This window comes from Ursus arctos, unplaced genomic scaffold (genome assembly GCF_023065955.2).
Source record: "Ursus arctos isolate Adak ecotype North America unplaced genomic scaffold, UrsArc2.0 scaffold_32, whole genome shotgun sequence".
NCBI lineage: Eukaryota > Metazoa > Chordata > Mammalia > Carnivora > Ursidae > Ursus > Ursus arctos.
In genome coordinates this window covers 5,623,356-5,640,222 of record NW_026623008.1, presented here as the reverse complement: position 1 = coordinate 5,640,222, position 16,867 = coordinate 5,623,356, and the positions used below count along the sequence as shown (strand labels likewise).

General features: G+C 48.1%; 1 long non-coding RNA gene across 4 annotated transcripts; it reads left to right on the top strand.

Annotated features, from left to right (window-relative positions):
• The first annotated feature begins 6,360 nt into the window (after window positions 1–6,360).
• On the top strand, window positions 6,361–16,550 carry LOC125283068 (uncharacterized). 4 transcript variants are annotated; one of them, XR_008956777.1, is made up of 3 exons: window positions 6,361–6,957; window positions 7,122–7,162; window positions 7,369–14,507. It is a non-coding gene; the product is annotated as an uncharacterized LOC125283068 (long non-coding RNA). The 4 variants fall into 4 exon arrangements; XR_008956778.1 differs by having other exon boundaries at window positions 6,676–7,162; window positions 7,369–9,596; window positions 10,431–16,550; XR_007190611.2 differs by having other exon boundaries at window positions 6,676–7,162; window positions 7,369–11,418; window positions 11,538–16,550.
• The last annotated feature ends 317 nt before the right edge of the window (window positions 16,551–16,867 follow it).

The following is a 16,867-nucleotide window of genomic DNA, read 5'->3' as shown; positions in this document are numbered from 1 at the left end:
TCACGTGGAACGCTGAAGAGTGAACGTGCAAAGATTCCTTTGAGTGTCTTCAGTCTAGACTCCAAATGCCTGAAAGTCTGCACATAATCATTAACTTTTATTAGGGACGTATCGGGCTTTACTGCAGAAATAATGTAATTATTTGCTAGCTCCCCATTAGCTCTCACTCGTAGGGGCAGGAGGACCTGTGTGGAGAGCTGCTAGATTTGGGACAGAGGTTTTCCTCGGGCACTTTCCAGTTATTACAGCCAGGGAAAGCCATAAAGTTGACATCCGGCACCAGATCACTTTTACAGCTGGAAACCACCGAAGCTACTGTAGTTTTGTTCTAAGACTACAGCTCGAGTGTGAAACATCTCAGCATCCCACTTGCTACCTGTATTTTTATTTTATTTTATTTTATTTTATTTTATTTTATTTTATTTTATTTTATTTTATTTTATTTATTTTTTTGGTGGCAATAGCAGATACCAGAGTCAGGATATTATTTTCTCTACCTTGAGTGCTTTCATGCACTTCGACTAATAGGGCCTTCCCCTTCCTGGCTCCCATTATCAGGTTGCCTGCGACACCGTGACCCTTTCCATCTCTCCAATATCCAAATCTGTGCGATGTGTCTCAGGAGAGGCAGAAGTTAGTCACCAACACCCAATGTTACAAATAGCCTGTCCCCAGCTTTTCTAAAGAGCTAGCCGAGCTTGGGAATCCGTGTTAGCGAGGACCCAGGTGACTGGCTCACTGCTCTTGCAGAGCGAATAGTCACAGGATGAATATAGGGTCACTGAAAATTTTTCTTTTTGGAAAATGGGAACTTTCATTTTTCACAGCTTTATTGAGATACAGCTCACATGCCAGCCAGTTCACCCACATCAAGTGCACAACTCTATGGCTTTTCGTGTATTCATAGACTTGTGCCACCATCACCATGATCAATTTTAGAACATTCTCGTCACCCCAAAGAGAAACCCTCATCAATTAGCTATCATCCCTTCCAGTCCTCCCTTGCTGCCAGCCCCTGGCAACCACGAATCTGCCTTCTGTCTCCATGGATTTGCTTATTCTGCACATTTCATATAAATGGAATCCTACAATATGCGGTCCTTTCTGCCTGTTTCTTTCCTTTTGCGTACTGTTTCCAAGGTGCACCCCCACTGTGGCAGGTGTCAGTGCTGCGTTCCTTTTACTGCCAAATAATAGTCCATGGTGTGGATGAACCCCTTTATCCATTTATGGATTGATGAGTTACAGAATTTTAATGCTGGAAAGGACATGGCAGGTCCTCCGATGCAGCCCTCAATTTTACGAAGGAGAGAGGAAGCACACAGAGGGGAGGTGACTTGTCCAAAGTGACACAGCCAGACTGGGAGGTCTGACAGTAGGGCTTTGGTTTTGTAAATCATGAAATATTTCATGATACTGAAAAGTATAGAAAAAAAATGTAGTGAATTTTCAGTTCATAGTCTTCACCCATTTCCCTTTTGTGTTCCCTTTTATTTAATTACTTGTAAGAGTTCTTAGTAAATCCTAAAAGTGAATCATTTGTTGTTTATAAACTGTACCTCTCTTTTCCCAGTCTGTGGCTTGCATTGTCCTTTGTTTCTGCTGTTGCTGAAGTTTGGTGAACAGAAGTTTCTAATTTTAATGAATTGTCTGTCTTGTTATTTGTGGTTTGTACTTTCTGAGTCTTGGTTAAGAAATCCTTTGTGGGGCGCCTGGGTGGCTCAGTCTTTAAGCATCTGCCTTCAGCTCATGGTGTGATCCCAGGGTCCTGGGATGGAGCCCGCATCGGGCTCCATGCTCTGCTGGGAGACTGCTTCTTCCTCTCCCACTCCCCCTGCTTGTGTTCCCTCTCTCTTTTTTTTTTTTTTAAGATTTTATTTATTTATTTGACAGAGAGAGACACAGCCAGTGAGAGAGGGAACACAAGCAGGGGGAGTGGGAGAGGAAGAAGCAGGCTCCCAGTGGAGAAGCCTGATGCGGGGCTCGATCCCAAGACTCTGGGATCACGCCCTGAGCTGAAGGCAGACGCTTAACAAATGAGCCACCCAGGCGCCCCTTGTGTTCCCTCTCTTGCTGGCTGTCTCTCTCTCTGTCAAATAAATAAATAAAAATATTTTTTTAAAAAAAATCCTTTGTTAGTATTCTCCTAACTTTCCCTCCCAATGTTTTCAAATTTTGCTTTTCACATTTAATTCACCTGGAATGTACTTTTGTGTTTGGTATGAAGTGAATTAACTAATTTTTTTCTGGATGCACAATATGATTTTCAGCACCAATTATTGACCACTCCAGTCTTTTATCACTAACTTGTTGTAGGGGAGAAAAAAATATCTTTTTCCTTCTACCCTTCTAGGTTCTTTGGCAGGGGCTCTGTGGCAAAGACAGATCAACAAAAAGCATACAAATTTACTTAGTATAAGCTCTACATGACCCAGGAGTCTTCCCAAGGAAACGAAGACCTGAAGAATAGTTAAATCTGAGTGTTTTTATACTGGCTTTGATGAAGAGTGGAAAGTCATGGGAAAACATGATAGGACAATGGTGTATGAGCCAAGAGGAGTAAACTGGGGGAAACTTAGGAAGGTCTATTCATTCAGATTTCTCTTGGCATCCCCCAGTCTTTGGAGATAAGGATGCTCCTTTTCTCTGGGTATGGAGAGGGCACCTGTCCCATGAAGGCCTATGATCTATTTCAGGGGAATGTCAAAGAGTCCTTCCTGCAGTTGTCATTGCTCAAATTCCTTCCATTTAGATTATTCAATATGCCCAGGTGCCATATTTGGGGGAAGCATGCCTCAAACCCTGTCATGACAGTGCCACCTCTACCACATAAATAATACCCATATATCTCAGGTTTAATTTGGGGCTCTGTTCCTTTAGTCTGTTTGTATACCTCTATGCCAATACCACAAGTCTCAATTCCTGTAAGCTTATAATAAGTCCTAATATTTAGAAAGGCAAGGCCCACAACCTCTCACTTTTCTCTCTTTCTTCAAAATAGTATTAACTAGTTGTCCTAACTTGTTTGCTTTTCCATCTAAACTCCAAGATAAGCTTGTCAATTCCTCAAAATTCCTTTTGGGGCTTTGACTGGTATTGCATTGAGTTGATATATTAATATGGCATGTACTAACATTTTTATGAGATATTTAAGATCTCTATCCATGAAGATGGTATATAGCTCTCCTTTTTAATACATTTCAATACGTCATTTTAAATAATTTTATAAGTTGTCTAATTTATGTTATAAATTTTTTAATTGTAGTTCTACAAATTTCTTTACAGAAATCATACACATATTTTGTTATATTTATTCCTTGGTTATATAATTTTTCTTGCTCTTATAAATGGTAGTTTAAAAATTGTACTGTTGTTGGGGTGTCTGAGAGGCTCAGTCAGTTAAGCGTCTGCCTTTGGCTCAGGTCATAATCCCAGGGTCCTGGGATCGAGCCCCACATCAGGCTCCCTGCTCAGCGGGGTGTCTGCTTCTCCCTCTTCCACTCCCCTTGCTTGTGCTTGTGCTCTCTCTCTGTTAAATAAATTAATTAATTAAATCTTAGAAAAAAATAAAAGTAAAAATAAAAAATAAAAATTCTACTTTTGCCAATATATAAGAATACACTTGAATTTTAAGTATTAACCTGAAATTCAACAACCATGATAAACTTTTAGTTCCAAAAAATGTATTAGTTCAAACATTCTCTTGCATTTTTATGCAGATGATCACTTTATCTGTGATCTATGACGGTTTTGTTTTTTCTTTTATACCGTACACCTTTTATTGATTTTTCTGTTCTTAATGCACAGGTTAGGACTTGAATCCTTCATATGGTTGAATGCAAGTGCAGACAGTGGGCACTGCTGTGTCATGCCTGACATTAAAGGAAGGCTTCTCATTTAATCTTTTTTTTTTTTTAAGATTTTATTTACTTGAGAGAGAGAGAGAGAGAACGAGTGGTGGGGAGGGGCAGAGGGAGACAGAGAGAGAAGCAAACTCCCCGCTGAGCAGGAAGCCCAACACCGGGCTCCATCCCAGGACCACGAGATCATGACCTGAGCCGAAGGTAGACGCTTAACTGACTGAGCCACCCAGGTGCCCCCTCATTTAATCTTAAAGTATGATATTTGCTGTAGGTTTTTGGCAAATGTCCTCCACCCCGTTATGGGGGATCCCTTCTATTTCTAATGAGTTATGAATCTTTAATCTGGTTTTAAGAACAGTTTTTATTAATTCATATTTTCATTACAGAAGTAAGATATGCTCATAGAAAAGAAATCAAATAGGAAGAAAGTAGAAACGCACCTTTCCAGCCCCAGCCCTTCTCTTCAAACAAAACCACTGTTAACATTTTGTTTTTCCTTCCAAAAATTCTCAGTGCACATATTAGCAGATAGTTGTATGCCCTGTTTTTCCACACGAAGAGATCACACTGTACTCCCGTTCCGTAACTGGATTTTTTCAAATAAAGCATCTTGGACATGACGCTATGCCAGCACACATAGGTCTACTTCATTCTTTTGAATGGCTGCAACATATCCCACCGGATGGATGCCCATGGTTGTTTAACCAGTTCCCTAGTAAGGTACCTGTAGGCTGTTTCCTCGCTTGTCTGTTAGTCTGCGTGCGGCTGTTACACACCACGCCTTAACGAGCAAATCTTTGTGCTTTTGTGCCGGTACATCAGCAGGACCAACAGGAAAAGTTCCCAGTTGTGAATCTCATTGTCTAACTCCCAAGCTTCCTTCCCTGAATCACCCTGCTCTTCACTAAAGGAGACTCAGGAAGACCGCCCTGGCCTCAATCAAGACCCTCCAAAACACGTGGGTCTTTGCGTCTCCTTCTCTCCCTGACAAGAAGTCAGGCCAGGGACACGGAGGGCAGTCAGCCCGCTTGCTGGTGCTGTTCCTGTGGACCCATGGGTTCCTCTTGGCCTGTCTCAGCCACTGCAGACTTTGGACCCAATTGTTTATCTAGACTCGCAGTGTCTCCTGCTCCTTCCTCGTCCATGTCCTGCCTACTTGGGTGCCTGGTACGTGTGGGCTCCTCCCCACGTTCAAGGACACCCGGGGTCTTGGACTTCGCTCCATGGTCTCTGCTTGCTCTTCCTGACGCTGACTCGCACTCTGCGTCTCCTGCCTCTTTGACTTTCGTTTTGTCCTTCTTGTAAAAACTGACTTCCCACCCCCACCCCTTGCCTGATCTTGGTCCCATGCCTCTGAAGGGGGATCAAAATATGCCATCCTAAAATATGCTACTTTGGCAGAAGGATAATTTTGGACTGAAGGCAACTGAGAGTAAGTGACCACAGGAAGGGCTTTCTGCCCCCAGCTGTCTGCCGGACCCTGCCAGTGAGGGTGTCCTAGGCTTCTCTTGTACCAGGACAGGGGGAGCAACGCTATCGCCAGAGATGGAGGTAGCACTGAGGCGGCTCTGCATAAGCAAACCTTATGAAATAACCCTGTCTGCCATTGGTTCCCCCATGTATTTCCCTTCCCACAATTTGCTGCCCCCTAGAAACCCCCCCTTTTTGTCTTGGCTCTTTTCCACAATACAGTGCCTTTTGTTGAAATGGTACACAACCCCCAAGTCTAATGGGGGGGGGGTTCTTTGTGTTTTCAGTTTTCTGTGACACCCCCGTGTATGTAAAACTAAAAATAAAATCGGTATGCTTTTTTCTCCTATTAATCTGCCTTTTGTCAGTTTAATTTGCACACCCCACTCACAAACCTAAGAGGGCTGAGGAAGCTTTTCCTCCCCTCCATTCTCAGCCACAACCCTGTGCCGACCAAGGGCCCACGGGGAGTGCTTACTCCACTGAGCACAGTCTCTCACATACGCTCTACCCTCCAGCCAGGTGATCTTTTAAAATAAACACCAAATCGCCTTACTTTCTCTTTTAAGATCTTTTTATGGCATCTCAATGCACTTCGAGAAAACCCAGACACCACTTAGTGACCTGCCTCTGGTTCCCCCTGGCAACTCCTGTCACCACAGGGGGCCACAAGCTGCTCCTTCCTCAGTTCCAGCCCTTTCTCTCTTCCTGGTTTGGGTGTGCTGCTCTGTCTGCCGGGCGTGCCCTCCACCATCTCCGCGAGGCTCAGCGTCCTCCCCATTAGAAGGGGATATCCTTTATCGCAGCAGCCCCTGTCCTCCTCTGTCGGCTCATCATGTTTCCCCCACCAGACTGCAATGGATTTTCCTGGGAGGAATTACCTGTCCCCCAAAATACGGTGTCGACCAACAGGCCCCACCTTCCCAAAGGATGTGGCAAAAACCCAGCCACTCAGACTCTCTCCTCTGGAATTTGACCCCTGACAGTCTGGCATTTGAATTTTCAACAACAACAAAAGAGTTGGAGCAGATTTATTTCAAAGGTGGCGCCCTGAAGGGAATGGCCCTTGGCTGTTGTTCTTTTGACAATCTGTCCCCCTGGCTGCTTCTCCCCACCCTCTCTCCCCCCATTCCTGCCCATCCCCCTCCCTTCTTTACACCCCCTCCTTTTCCTTCTTTTCTAAGAGTTTCCCCTTCTCTCCCCTAGTCTCCCCTCCTCATCAATCCAGCTGACTGAATTTCTCTTCTTTGCACTCAAAGAACCTTCTGACACTCTCCACCGCTTCCCTCCCCTCCTCTGCCCCCGCCCCCGCCTCCCCCATCTATCCGGCGCCCTCTATAAATATTTGGTGAAGGAATTAACAAAGGCTAATAATGAACGTGTGGCACTTTTCAAGGGGAGGAAAGACACACCGAACAGGAGTGAAGCCTTTCGAGAAAAGCGCAAACAGCGGAACGATTCCTGAATCATATGCTGTTGGCTGTTTATGCCGCTTCCTTGGGCGCAGCCACGCGGCTTCTAGGAGCCGGCTGGGAGGGATGAACGAAGCTCTGTACCCACATCCCTCTGCACTGAATCACCCGTCGCACCACCTTCACCCCTGTGGCTGATATCCGCGGTAAAAGTATGGGATTTTTTATTATTACTAGTATTCTGATGAAAGGGAACCTTTACTTGATGAAGGAGTGGAACTCCATTTTCCAATAATTTTCTAAATGCTGGAGACCGGCTGTTTCACCTCTTGACCTCATGTGTTGCTAAACGGATTCTTTTCTCTTTCGGACCAAGATGTGTTGCTGCGTTCCAGTGACCCAGAGGAAGATGTGGAAGTGAGTGCTGGGCGGGAGGGAGACCGGCACAGCACAAGGAGCTGAAGGTGTCTGTCCCCAGGCTCCGCGAGGGCCACCGAGTCCCAGCTCCCAGCACGCTGCAGGAGCTCAATTAATCCATGTTCCATGGCTGCCTCTTGCTCCTGGTGTTTTTGTTCAAAGGCTAACGTGGCAATAAAGCAACTTCTTTTTTCCTCTTGTTTCAGACGTAAACTAGAGAGATGGAATTCGGAGTTGGAAGATCCTCTCCCAGCGTCCGTCTGAACAGGAATTCCCTCTAGACCCTTTCTGCATTTCTGCACAGTTCTGGATTTGGGCAGTTTTCCCTTCTGTGAGGCCAAAGACCATATTGCAAGTGTAGACAAAACGAGTCTACACTCGAACATGTGATCAGTCCTCAAACATTTGGAGGCATCCTATCCTTTTCTCTGGGACCAGCCCCCAAGCCCTCAACTAAAATAACCTCCCGCCTCCCCATCCGACTCACTCTTTCCACTACCACTCCACCCCCTTAACCGTAGACCAACCTCTGTCTATTCCCCAAAACCGGGGTCTCCAGGCCTGAGTCCCGGCCCTTCTTCCCCAATCACTCTAAAGGGTCTATCTCACTCATGCCCATGACTCTAAACATCTTAGTCACTTAATGTTTTCCAGATTCACACGTGCGGCCCCGACGCCTGGTCCCCACGCCAGACCCACACCTTCACTCAGCTCTCTGGCCCCTCCCTTGATGTCACACCACCTCACACTCTACCTGCTCCCACCTGGCCCCTCTCTTAGCGAGCAGCAGCCCCTTCGCCGCCGCTCAGACGCAAACCTGGGAGTCCCGCTGCTTTCTTCCTTTCCCTCCCCTCCTCAATCCCAATTAATCTCCAAGGCTTATTGCTTGTATCTCCACGGCTTCTCGAATCCCTCCTACTCTCTACCACCCCTGCCATCACTCTAGTGCAAGAATTTCTTGTCTGAGTGGTTAGAGGAGCCTCCCCTCACTCCTTTCGAAAAACCCATTGATGACTTCCCATGGGACCTAGAATAAAATCAAAATATGAGCCACCGTCCCTGACTCTTCACCTTCATCCTCTGAGTTTCTACTCTGATCACAACCGTCTACACTCTGGCCTTATTTTGGCTCCTTGGGAAAACCAATCTCTTTCTACCACAGGGCCTTTGCATATGCAGTCTGGGTCCCCTCCTTCTTGCAAGGTTGCCTCCTGCTTCCCTGAGCCCCCTGGTACTTTCGTATAACACCTAGACCAATGTGTCATTTAACAAGAAATTTGTGAATACTTACTTATACATATTTTTGCTGCATGCCTGTTGCCACAACTAGATTCTAAATTCCATGCAGGCAGAAATCTGGTCTGTTATCTTTCTCCCATGTCATTCCCAGCACCTAAGAAAGCTCTTGGCACATAGCAGGTGTTTGCTAACTATTTGCTGAGTGAACATGCTAATGGTTCAAGCATACATCTCCTGCCAGGCTCTCCGCTGGTGGCCCATGGGCTAAGCAGCTCTAACTACTCAAAACCCACCTCATGCTCTCTCTCCCCAGTCTGTTTCTCCTTGCGTAACCTGGGTCTCAGTGAACAGCCCCATGACCCTGGGGGCCACCATCACCCCCACATTCAGAGTCAGGCCAAGTCTTGTCCATCCTATCTCCTTAATAACTTGTATTTCTGTGCCGAGCTTGCTTGCTTTTTCTTTTTTTTTTTTAAGATTTTATGTATGCATTTGAGAGAGAGAGCATGATGGGGAGGAGGAAGCAGAGGAAGAGGGAGGGAGAAGCAGACTCCTCACTGAGCAGGGAGCCTGATGTGGGGCTCGAAGCCAGGACCCTGAGATTGGGACTGAGCCAAAGGTAGACACTTAACCGACTGAGCCACTCAGGTGCCCCTCTGGGCCAAACTTTCTGTCCTTACCGCTCTGAAGGTTCTGTTCAACCTGCAGACCTCACACCCAGTTGCCTTTATAGCTTCTGATCCCAGGACACCCTCCTTCCAAAATTGCTGTCTGCACCCCATCAGCAAAGCACCGTTCCTAACTTCCGCATGAAAACATCACTCCTTCCTTTGTCATTGGTTGGGGGGACATCTCTCTGTCCCACTCACCCCCCCCCCCAAGAGAGGGTCAACTTCCCCTACCAGTGTGTTTGCAAGAAGGGACTGAGCGCCCCTTCCCACACCAGCCATGCCCTGCTCCTTGGTGCCTGCAGCTTTCGAACTTAGGGAAGACTTGGCAGGTCCACTTGGCTAGGAAACCAGCAAGGCCATATCATGTTCTGGGATATCCTCTTTGTTCAGAAATAAAAATGATGCTTTGATCTCCACCTGCCGACTCCTGTCCCAAGTGCACCATCCTAGTGCCTACCCCCGGAACAGCGAACCTTAAACGTAAGATAAAAGCGTCTGGCACAGAAGTTCTTCAGAAATATCAGGTAAGAGAAACTTGATAGGGAAGAGGATTATTATCAGCCCCGGTAAACCTCAGCAGTCCTGCCAAGCCCCGGCTCTGGGGACTCACACATCAAGCCAGGGGATGTGTTCATCCAAAGTAAAGCTGTGCACTCGAGTGGGAGGGAAAGAACAGCACTTCATGAGCAAGCCCCAAACCACACCATGATCCCTCAAACCAGAGTGGGGCTGCCGAGAACCAGCGCGCCCGGTCTCTGCGGGGGCTGCTTTCATTTCCTGCAGCCTGCAACCCACTTACTCTGCACTGAGGGCCAGTGCTCGCTGGGGCCATGACTCAAAGCCTTGTCATCTTCCGATTAGCTTCTCCTTCTTCCCCCTCCTTCTCCCCCTCTCCCTCCTCCCCCTCCTCTCCCTCCTTCTCTCCCCCTTCTCCTCCTCCATCCCCTCCTCCCCCTCCCCCTCCTCCTCCCCTTCCTGTACCTTCCCCTCCTAGTTCTCTCTCTCCCCCTCCTCCCAACCAAATCCCAGGTCTGCCAGGTCTACCTCTGAATGATTCCGGGACTGTGTCCTCCCTGCACTGCTCCTGCTGCTTGCTTCTCCGGAGGATTTATTCCCACTTCCCAGCTGCATGGCTCCCAACCAACCCTCCCCCACTCTGCAGCCAGAGGCCTCCTTGCTCTTGTCATCCCCAACTTGGAAACCCCTTGACAGCTCCCACTGCTCACAGAATAAAGTCCAGACATGTCCCTCATCAGCTCCTTTTTCAGCTTCTGGTCTTCTCGGCCTCCCCCTGGGCCCATCAAGCAGGCAGGGGAGGGGGGGAGGGGGCAGACACACGAGCCTTCTTTCCCCCACAGGCCCTGCCATCCGCAGACGTCTCCTGTCCTATTAACCTCTCAAAGGTAGGACGCCCGTCCAGATTCTTAGTTCGAAATGGCAAAACTGACTGGCTAATTTAGACAGAAGGACAATGCTGGCAGGGGACCGTCTAGAGCAGCAACCAGTAGGAAGGCTCAGAACCAGACTTTAAAACGGCCAGGGTGCCGCACACCTTGGGCCAGGCCATTTTCGGGGTCCGGTCACGTGCGCTGTAACCACAGCTGGGGCACAGTCTGCGATCACCATAACTTGCTGTGGGTCTGTACTTACTTCGAAATAAGCAGTTTTAACGAAAGAAAGACGAGCCAGAGCCAGACACGGACAGGGCAGGGATGCTGGCCACGGCAGACAGGCCCGTGCTGCGCACACCCATTATTGTGCGGGGCCGACGGTGCTGGCGAAGTCTCGCACCAGTCCCCACTTCCACATGTGCCACCCGAGAGCACCGGATCAGCCGCACCCAGGTCTCCGATCCATGCCCCAGCTACGAGGGAGGAGACAGGCTCGTCCTCACCCGTCTGTCCAGGCAAGTGAGGTCTGTTCCCACCAAGGCTCCCAACTAGGCAGCTAAAATCAATGATGGGAAGCCAAGGAACAGGGCACAGTCCTCTGCAGGGAAAGTCTGTGGCCCCGTAGCCAGGAGAGTTTGCATATCTTTATCACAGCAGCGCTGCGACACCCGAGTCATCGGTCATTCAACGGACATTAACAAGCGCCTACCTGGGCCAGCCGTGCAGGGGCTGCTGCAGACAGCAAAGCAAGCAAGACGCGTGTGCTCAGCGTGCTGGCCGTCCTCCCCGGCCGTCCCGCAGGTTTCCTCCCTCTTTGCCTGCTGGGACCCCCTCCACAGGAACATGCAGAAACAACATGGGACAGGAGAAATCCTGCTTTCCCGTGGCTCCCGTGGCTCCTGTGGCTTCCATGGCTCCTGGCAACACTGCTCCTTTGTCTGCTGTGACCCCCCAGGTGTCCTGCCCTGATCATTTTCCGTTTCCCTTTCGATTGTGCTATGCATTCCTGAGATTACTCTCAGAGGTCCCTATTTTGTATTTGCCCATGGGTAGGTAACTTTCTTTTCTTTTTAGGTACCTGCTCTTAAACATCTCATCTTCCCCCTGGAACGAACCCTGGGGAACCCTCTTCGGAAAGAAAGTCGTTTGTAATGACACAGTTGGAACTACTCTGAACCGATCTCCCCTTTTGAGATGCATGTCTTAGAACCATGAGACTTCCCCACACCTTTTGAGATCTCCCATGCCTAACTCTGTGTTATCCTTCCCGGATATCGTGAATCCTAAAATCACACAGTTGGCTACTTCCAGATGTCTATCATGTCTATTTGGCTAACAGTCCCTCCATAGGGTGGCCATTCCTGGGAGTAGTTCTGTTGAGACAAGAAATTGTTAATAAATCAAGAATTTGTCAGAAGCCTCACGATCTAGTTTCCACATAGTAACAAACATGGCCTTCTTAAAACATGTCACCCCCACTGTTGAACACCCTGAAATCCTCTGCCCTTCTCAACAAGCTTGTCCTGCACCACTCCTACTGTGTTCTTCCCACTCTTTGAATATCTCCAACCCTTTCCTGCCCCAGGACCTTTGCACCTGCTATGTTCACTCTCCTTTGCTTAGCTAGTTTCTCCTCTTCCTTTAGATCCTAGGGTGGATTTCACAACCTCCAGGAGGTTTCCTCTGATTACACTTCCCTCCTTAGGTCCCTCTCAGTTATTCTCCACCTTAGCTCCTTGCTTACTGAGTGCCGAGGTCATCTTGCAATTACAATATTTCTTAGTCTGTTAACTTGTTTGGTTTTGGTTCTGGTTTTTGCTTGCTTACTGCCGTTGGAAGGCCAGGTTTGGGAGAACAGGGACTATGACACCTGTCTCGTTCACCACTGTGTCCCCAGCACCTATCCCAGTGCCTGGGCAATGATGGATGCTCAGTAAACATGGCTGGGGGGGGGGTGCGTGAAAGAATCTGATTTTTGTGAAGATGCTTCCAGTGGATGTCTCACTTCTAGACTCTGCTCTCTGCACATTTGCAGAGCTCGGTTGGAAACAGGATGGACCTTCTCCTGGGTTCAGGTGGCCTGCAGTCTGGTGTAATGACAGCTACCTTCTGTCCTTCTCTTAGCTTTACCGTAAGTCCCTCTTCATCCCACGTCCCTCAGACTTACAGCCAGGTCTCTCTGTTTTGGATGGAGCCCTGACTACTTCACTCTGTGAGATCCCACTTCCGGGCCACAAGTATCACTTCTGCCTGTCCTCACTGTTCTCCCGGTGAATCACCGGGTACTTCCTGGCCTCCCATTCTTTCTTCATCACCCGCTGTCCCACACAGCAACCCAGATCGCTGGTTCCTGGGAGTTTTTCTCCCCCCTCTGCAATATTCAGCTCACAGCATGCTCGGTATGCAGCCGGGCCTTGGGCAAATGCATTGTGTCCCTGGCCCCTGCGTCCCACCTCCAGCGAACAGCCTCCGCATTCTGGACTCTTAAGATCTGCAAGATCCAGGAAGTCAAAATTCAAATAACCAATCATTCATCTCTCTCATTTTCTTTTTCAGCTCCCCACGTCAGCAGGAAGAGGTTGGGAAACCTCTCTGCTCCCTCCCTCAGTGCTGGGCCGGGGCCCCAGTCTTCTGAGGGTGCTGCCGGGCGGCCAGTGCCACAGGCTGGGGGTAGGGGTGGGGCTGGGCGGCCACTCCAGGTAAGACTCGGGGAGACCACACATCTCCCATGGCCATGTCAGGTCCAGGGGGCCCCGCCACGCCCCTTCGCTGGGAGTACCCCACCCCTGTGACTCATCCTTCTCTCCCAGACAACCTCCCTGATTCTCTGGAAGACATGGTTTCTCCCCGGGGCCTTCCCACCCCCACCTGACTCGGGTTTTGATTCCTTGAACTGTCCTATTATTCTGTGAGCACATGTGACCGGGCCCTGCTCTCTGCAAAGGCCCAGGCGCCACACCAGACCGGCTCACACCTTCCCTGAGCCCCAGCCAGCAGCTAGGCTTTCTCCTCTGTGCCGAGCCCCAGTCTCCTGCTCTCTTTGGTCTTGGCCTGGGTTTAGAGGGATCGACTGCTTGCTTCCTTCATTCCTACTGGAATGTAAGGCTGGATCCATTTAGAAATGGAAGCCTGAGGTCAGGACCACCTCTGCCCCGTTTGTCCCGCAAACCCCAGCACCAAGCAGTCCCTGCGCAGTGCAGGCTCTCCGATCTTCGTCGAATGAATGAAGACACTACTTCTGGGAACTCTTCATCCTCCCCAGGGAAGCCAAAATTCGTCCTGGATGGCTTCGTCTGCTCTCTGGGCTTGACAACCAGCTTGTATCTGCGGCTGCTCTCACCCAGAACGATGCGTGCTGCTTGTCGACCGTCCTTGGGACTGCCGTCTTGGTGTCTGGGTTGGGAATGGGATCCCCAGAGGGGTTCTGAAGGTCCACGGCTGCGAGGTGATGAGTGTGAAGTACCCATTTGGGTGCCCGGCACGGCCAATACAGGCAGGTACCATGACTACAACAGTCAGGAGCAGAAGGAAGAGGAGGAGTTTGACAAAGGTGACAGTGCTGACCAAGGTGAGGACGAGGACCCTCCCTGGCTTACTACCGAGCTGAACTGCGTCTATTTCCTAAGCTTGGTTTCATCCCTACCCCATCCTGAGGAAGCGTTAAGCCACTCCTTCTCATACTTTCATATTTTCTCCTACCCGGGAGCAGGAATAAAGGCTTGGCTCCTATCAACCAATGACGACCAGTCAGCACGGCCAGTGAGAGCAGCCAGGCAGTGAATCACCTGGCAGATGGGAGGAAAACCTTCCAAGGAAGAAAAGCATTCACATTTCTTTTTTTTAGATTTGTAAGTCTGTGCAAGCAGGAGCTCTTATCGGTTTTGTCTCCACACTCAGGAAATGGATATTCTTGGGATCTGGAGAGGATACAGATAGGTCTAGAAAGAATTTTCAAATGTTTCCATGCCACAATGATAAATGGGATGTTCCTTTCCCCCAGTGATTTATCATGTAATAAAATCTTAGGGATCAGATTTAATTATAGAACAACCCATCTTAATGAATTGAATTAGAAAATATTGTAGGGGAGGAAAAAACTTTCCTTTTCTCTCTTAGGTTCTACGCCTGGGGCCTATGAATTAGGCTGACAAAAGACAGATTAGCAGGAAATAGGCATATAAGTTTTATTTGTCGTAATATTTTCATTTTCACATGGGCAGAAGCCTTCATAGAAGAGAAGCACTTATACTTGGGGAGTTTATATACTATTTTAACAAAGGGGGATAAAATGTGGAGAAGTGACAAGACAAAGGAAAAGGTGGGTGGGCTTCTAGGGATGGTGAATGTGGGCAGATAAACGTACTGGGGAAAGTAATGAAGACAAGGGTTATTTAGTAAGGTTTTGTTTATGTAGACTCATGTCAGCACCATCCCCATCCCTGGTGATATAGAATCTTCTTCCCTTCCTCGTAGGAGGAAGGGGGGAAATCTTCAAAGGAAAATATAGACCCTACTTTCACGTAGATAGCAGGAGGGCAGAATGCGTTTCCTGTGTCTGCTTTTTCTCCTTTGCCTTCAGCTCAAAATAATCCTCATGACAAAGTAGCATATTTTGGGGTGGCATAACTTAATCCCCTTTAATATTTTTAAAGAAATGTAATTATATTACCCTCAAAACTGTATAGAAACACAAAGGAGAGGAAAAAAGAAGCTTGCTCCTTGGAGACACAAGATTTATTCAGGAAACAGAGAAGGATCATTGAAATCAACATTAAGTTACAAATGAGGGCAACTAAAATCACGGCAAGAATGTTTTTCTCTTACACAATATGTTTTCCCTCCGATCTTTCTTGTGCAGCAAAACTTTTTTTTATAACGTATATGTAAATGATTGTATACTTCAAACTAGTGAGGCTGACATAGGTAATGCTTGATGTGACTTATTATTTAGAAGAGGGTAAATCATTCAAAAGGAAAAGTATCTTATTTGTAGGTTTCCTAAAAAGTGTGGTCTTAGTATCCCTGTGAACGGAGGGGACGGGTTCCCTGACCTTCTAGGAGCCTGTATCACATCACGCCTCTGCTCAGCCCCAAGGTAGATGCCTGGGCTCTCGTCAGCTTGAGCACGAATGCCCAGGCCTGCCTTCCCCTCTTGAATTATGCATAGCACGGAAGGTAAGGGAGTTATTGCTTTGGGCAGAGAGGATTAACTCCGGGTCTTCCAAAGACATTCATTAATTTCAGTGGAGGCTAAGACAACTGACATTCACATCCAGGATCGGGACGACTGACGCTACTCAGACTCTGTCCTCCCCAAAGCCCAGTGTTCTATAAAATGACATTTTAAACATTTTCCCATCTCCTGAAGAAAATGGAATTAATTTCATTATATATGAGCACAATCACAGAAGACCATACGGTTAAAGTTGAGAATTATATTTACTGTAACATCAAAAGTAGTGGTTTTTTGCTCTTAGGAGCTTTATAATTTTTGTAGCTATTTACTAAATAACTCTTTAAATTAACAAAGCATCAAGGAGCAAAGTCAAGAGAAGGAAGCATTGTTTTAAATAACCCAAAGTTGAAGTCAGATTTTCTCATGGGTGTTGCCTACCCACTTGAGGTTGGGTCAACGTCTTGGACGGTGACCTAGTGCCCAGAGAGAGGAAGCTTTTAGTAAGTACCCAGCTGACTGAAGTAGCCCTTCTCCTTCAGGGTAGAAATCCAGAGTAATCACCCACAGCTAGCAACCTGCGAGCCCCAGTGGGCTCCCAGGCAGGGGGCATGAAAGGTGTCCAGCCTGAAGGCGGTCCTAGTGGGACGGCTCCTGGTCCCTACAGGAGGCCAGCCTAGGCAGTTAGTGTTTTCTGCCTCAACTCCCTCTTTTAAGAGTTCTTGCCCTTTGCACATCCATCCATCCCTCTGCAAACAAAACACACACAGGGTGCCCGGCACTGCTCATCCCAAAACAGGGGTCCCTCCCGTCACCAGGAGCTGCAGAATCTCAGCTGGGGACCATGGGTCTGTAAACCCTCCACTCCCACCCACAGACCCATTTTCTGGAGAATAAAAGCAAATCAGACAAAAGAGCATTATGCTCTGACCCTTTCTTTTTGAGCTCAACTGCTGGGGTTTTGCAGTTTTGAGCTGAATGAGGGTGACTTCAGCCAAATCCGGCTTGTTTCAGAATAAATGTAAAATAAATTCAGACGGCCCTGACTCACAAGAGATAACCGTCCAGCTGCTCTGGGCAAATGTTAAAGAACCGAGATGGGGTGTATTCAGCACTGAGCCGTGCCTGAGGCCCGGAGCCCCGAGAGTACCTCGATAGTCTCCACCAGGCCTGAGCAGCCTGGTTATGTTATATGGCAGAGACACCTGCGCGCTCAAGTCCAAAGCCAGAG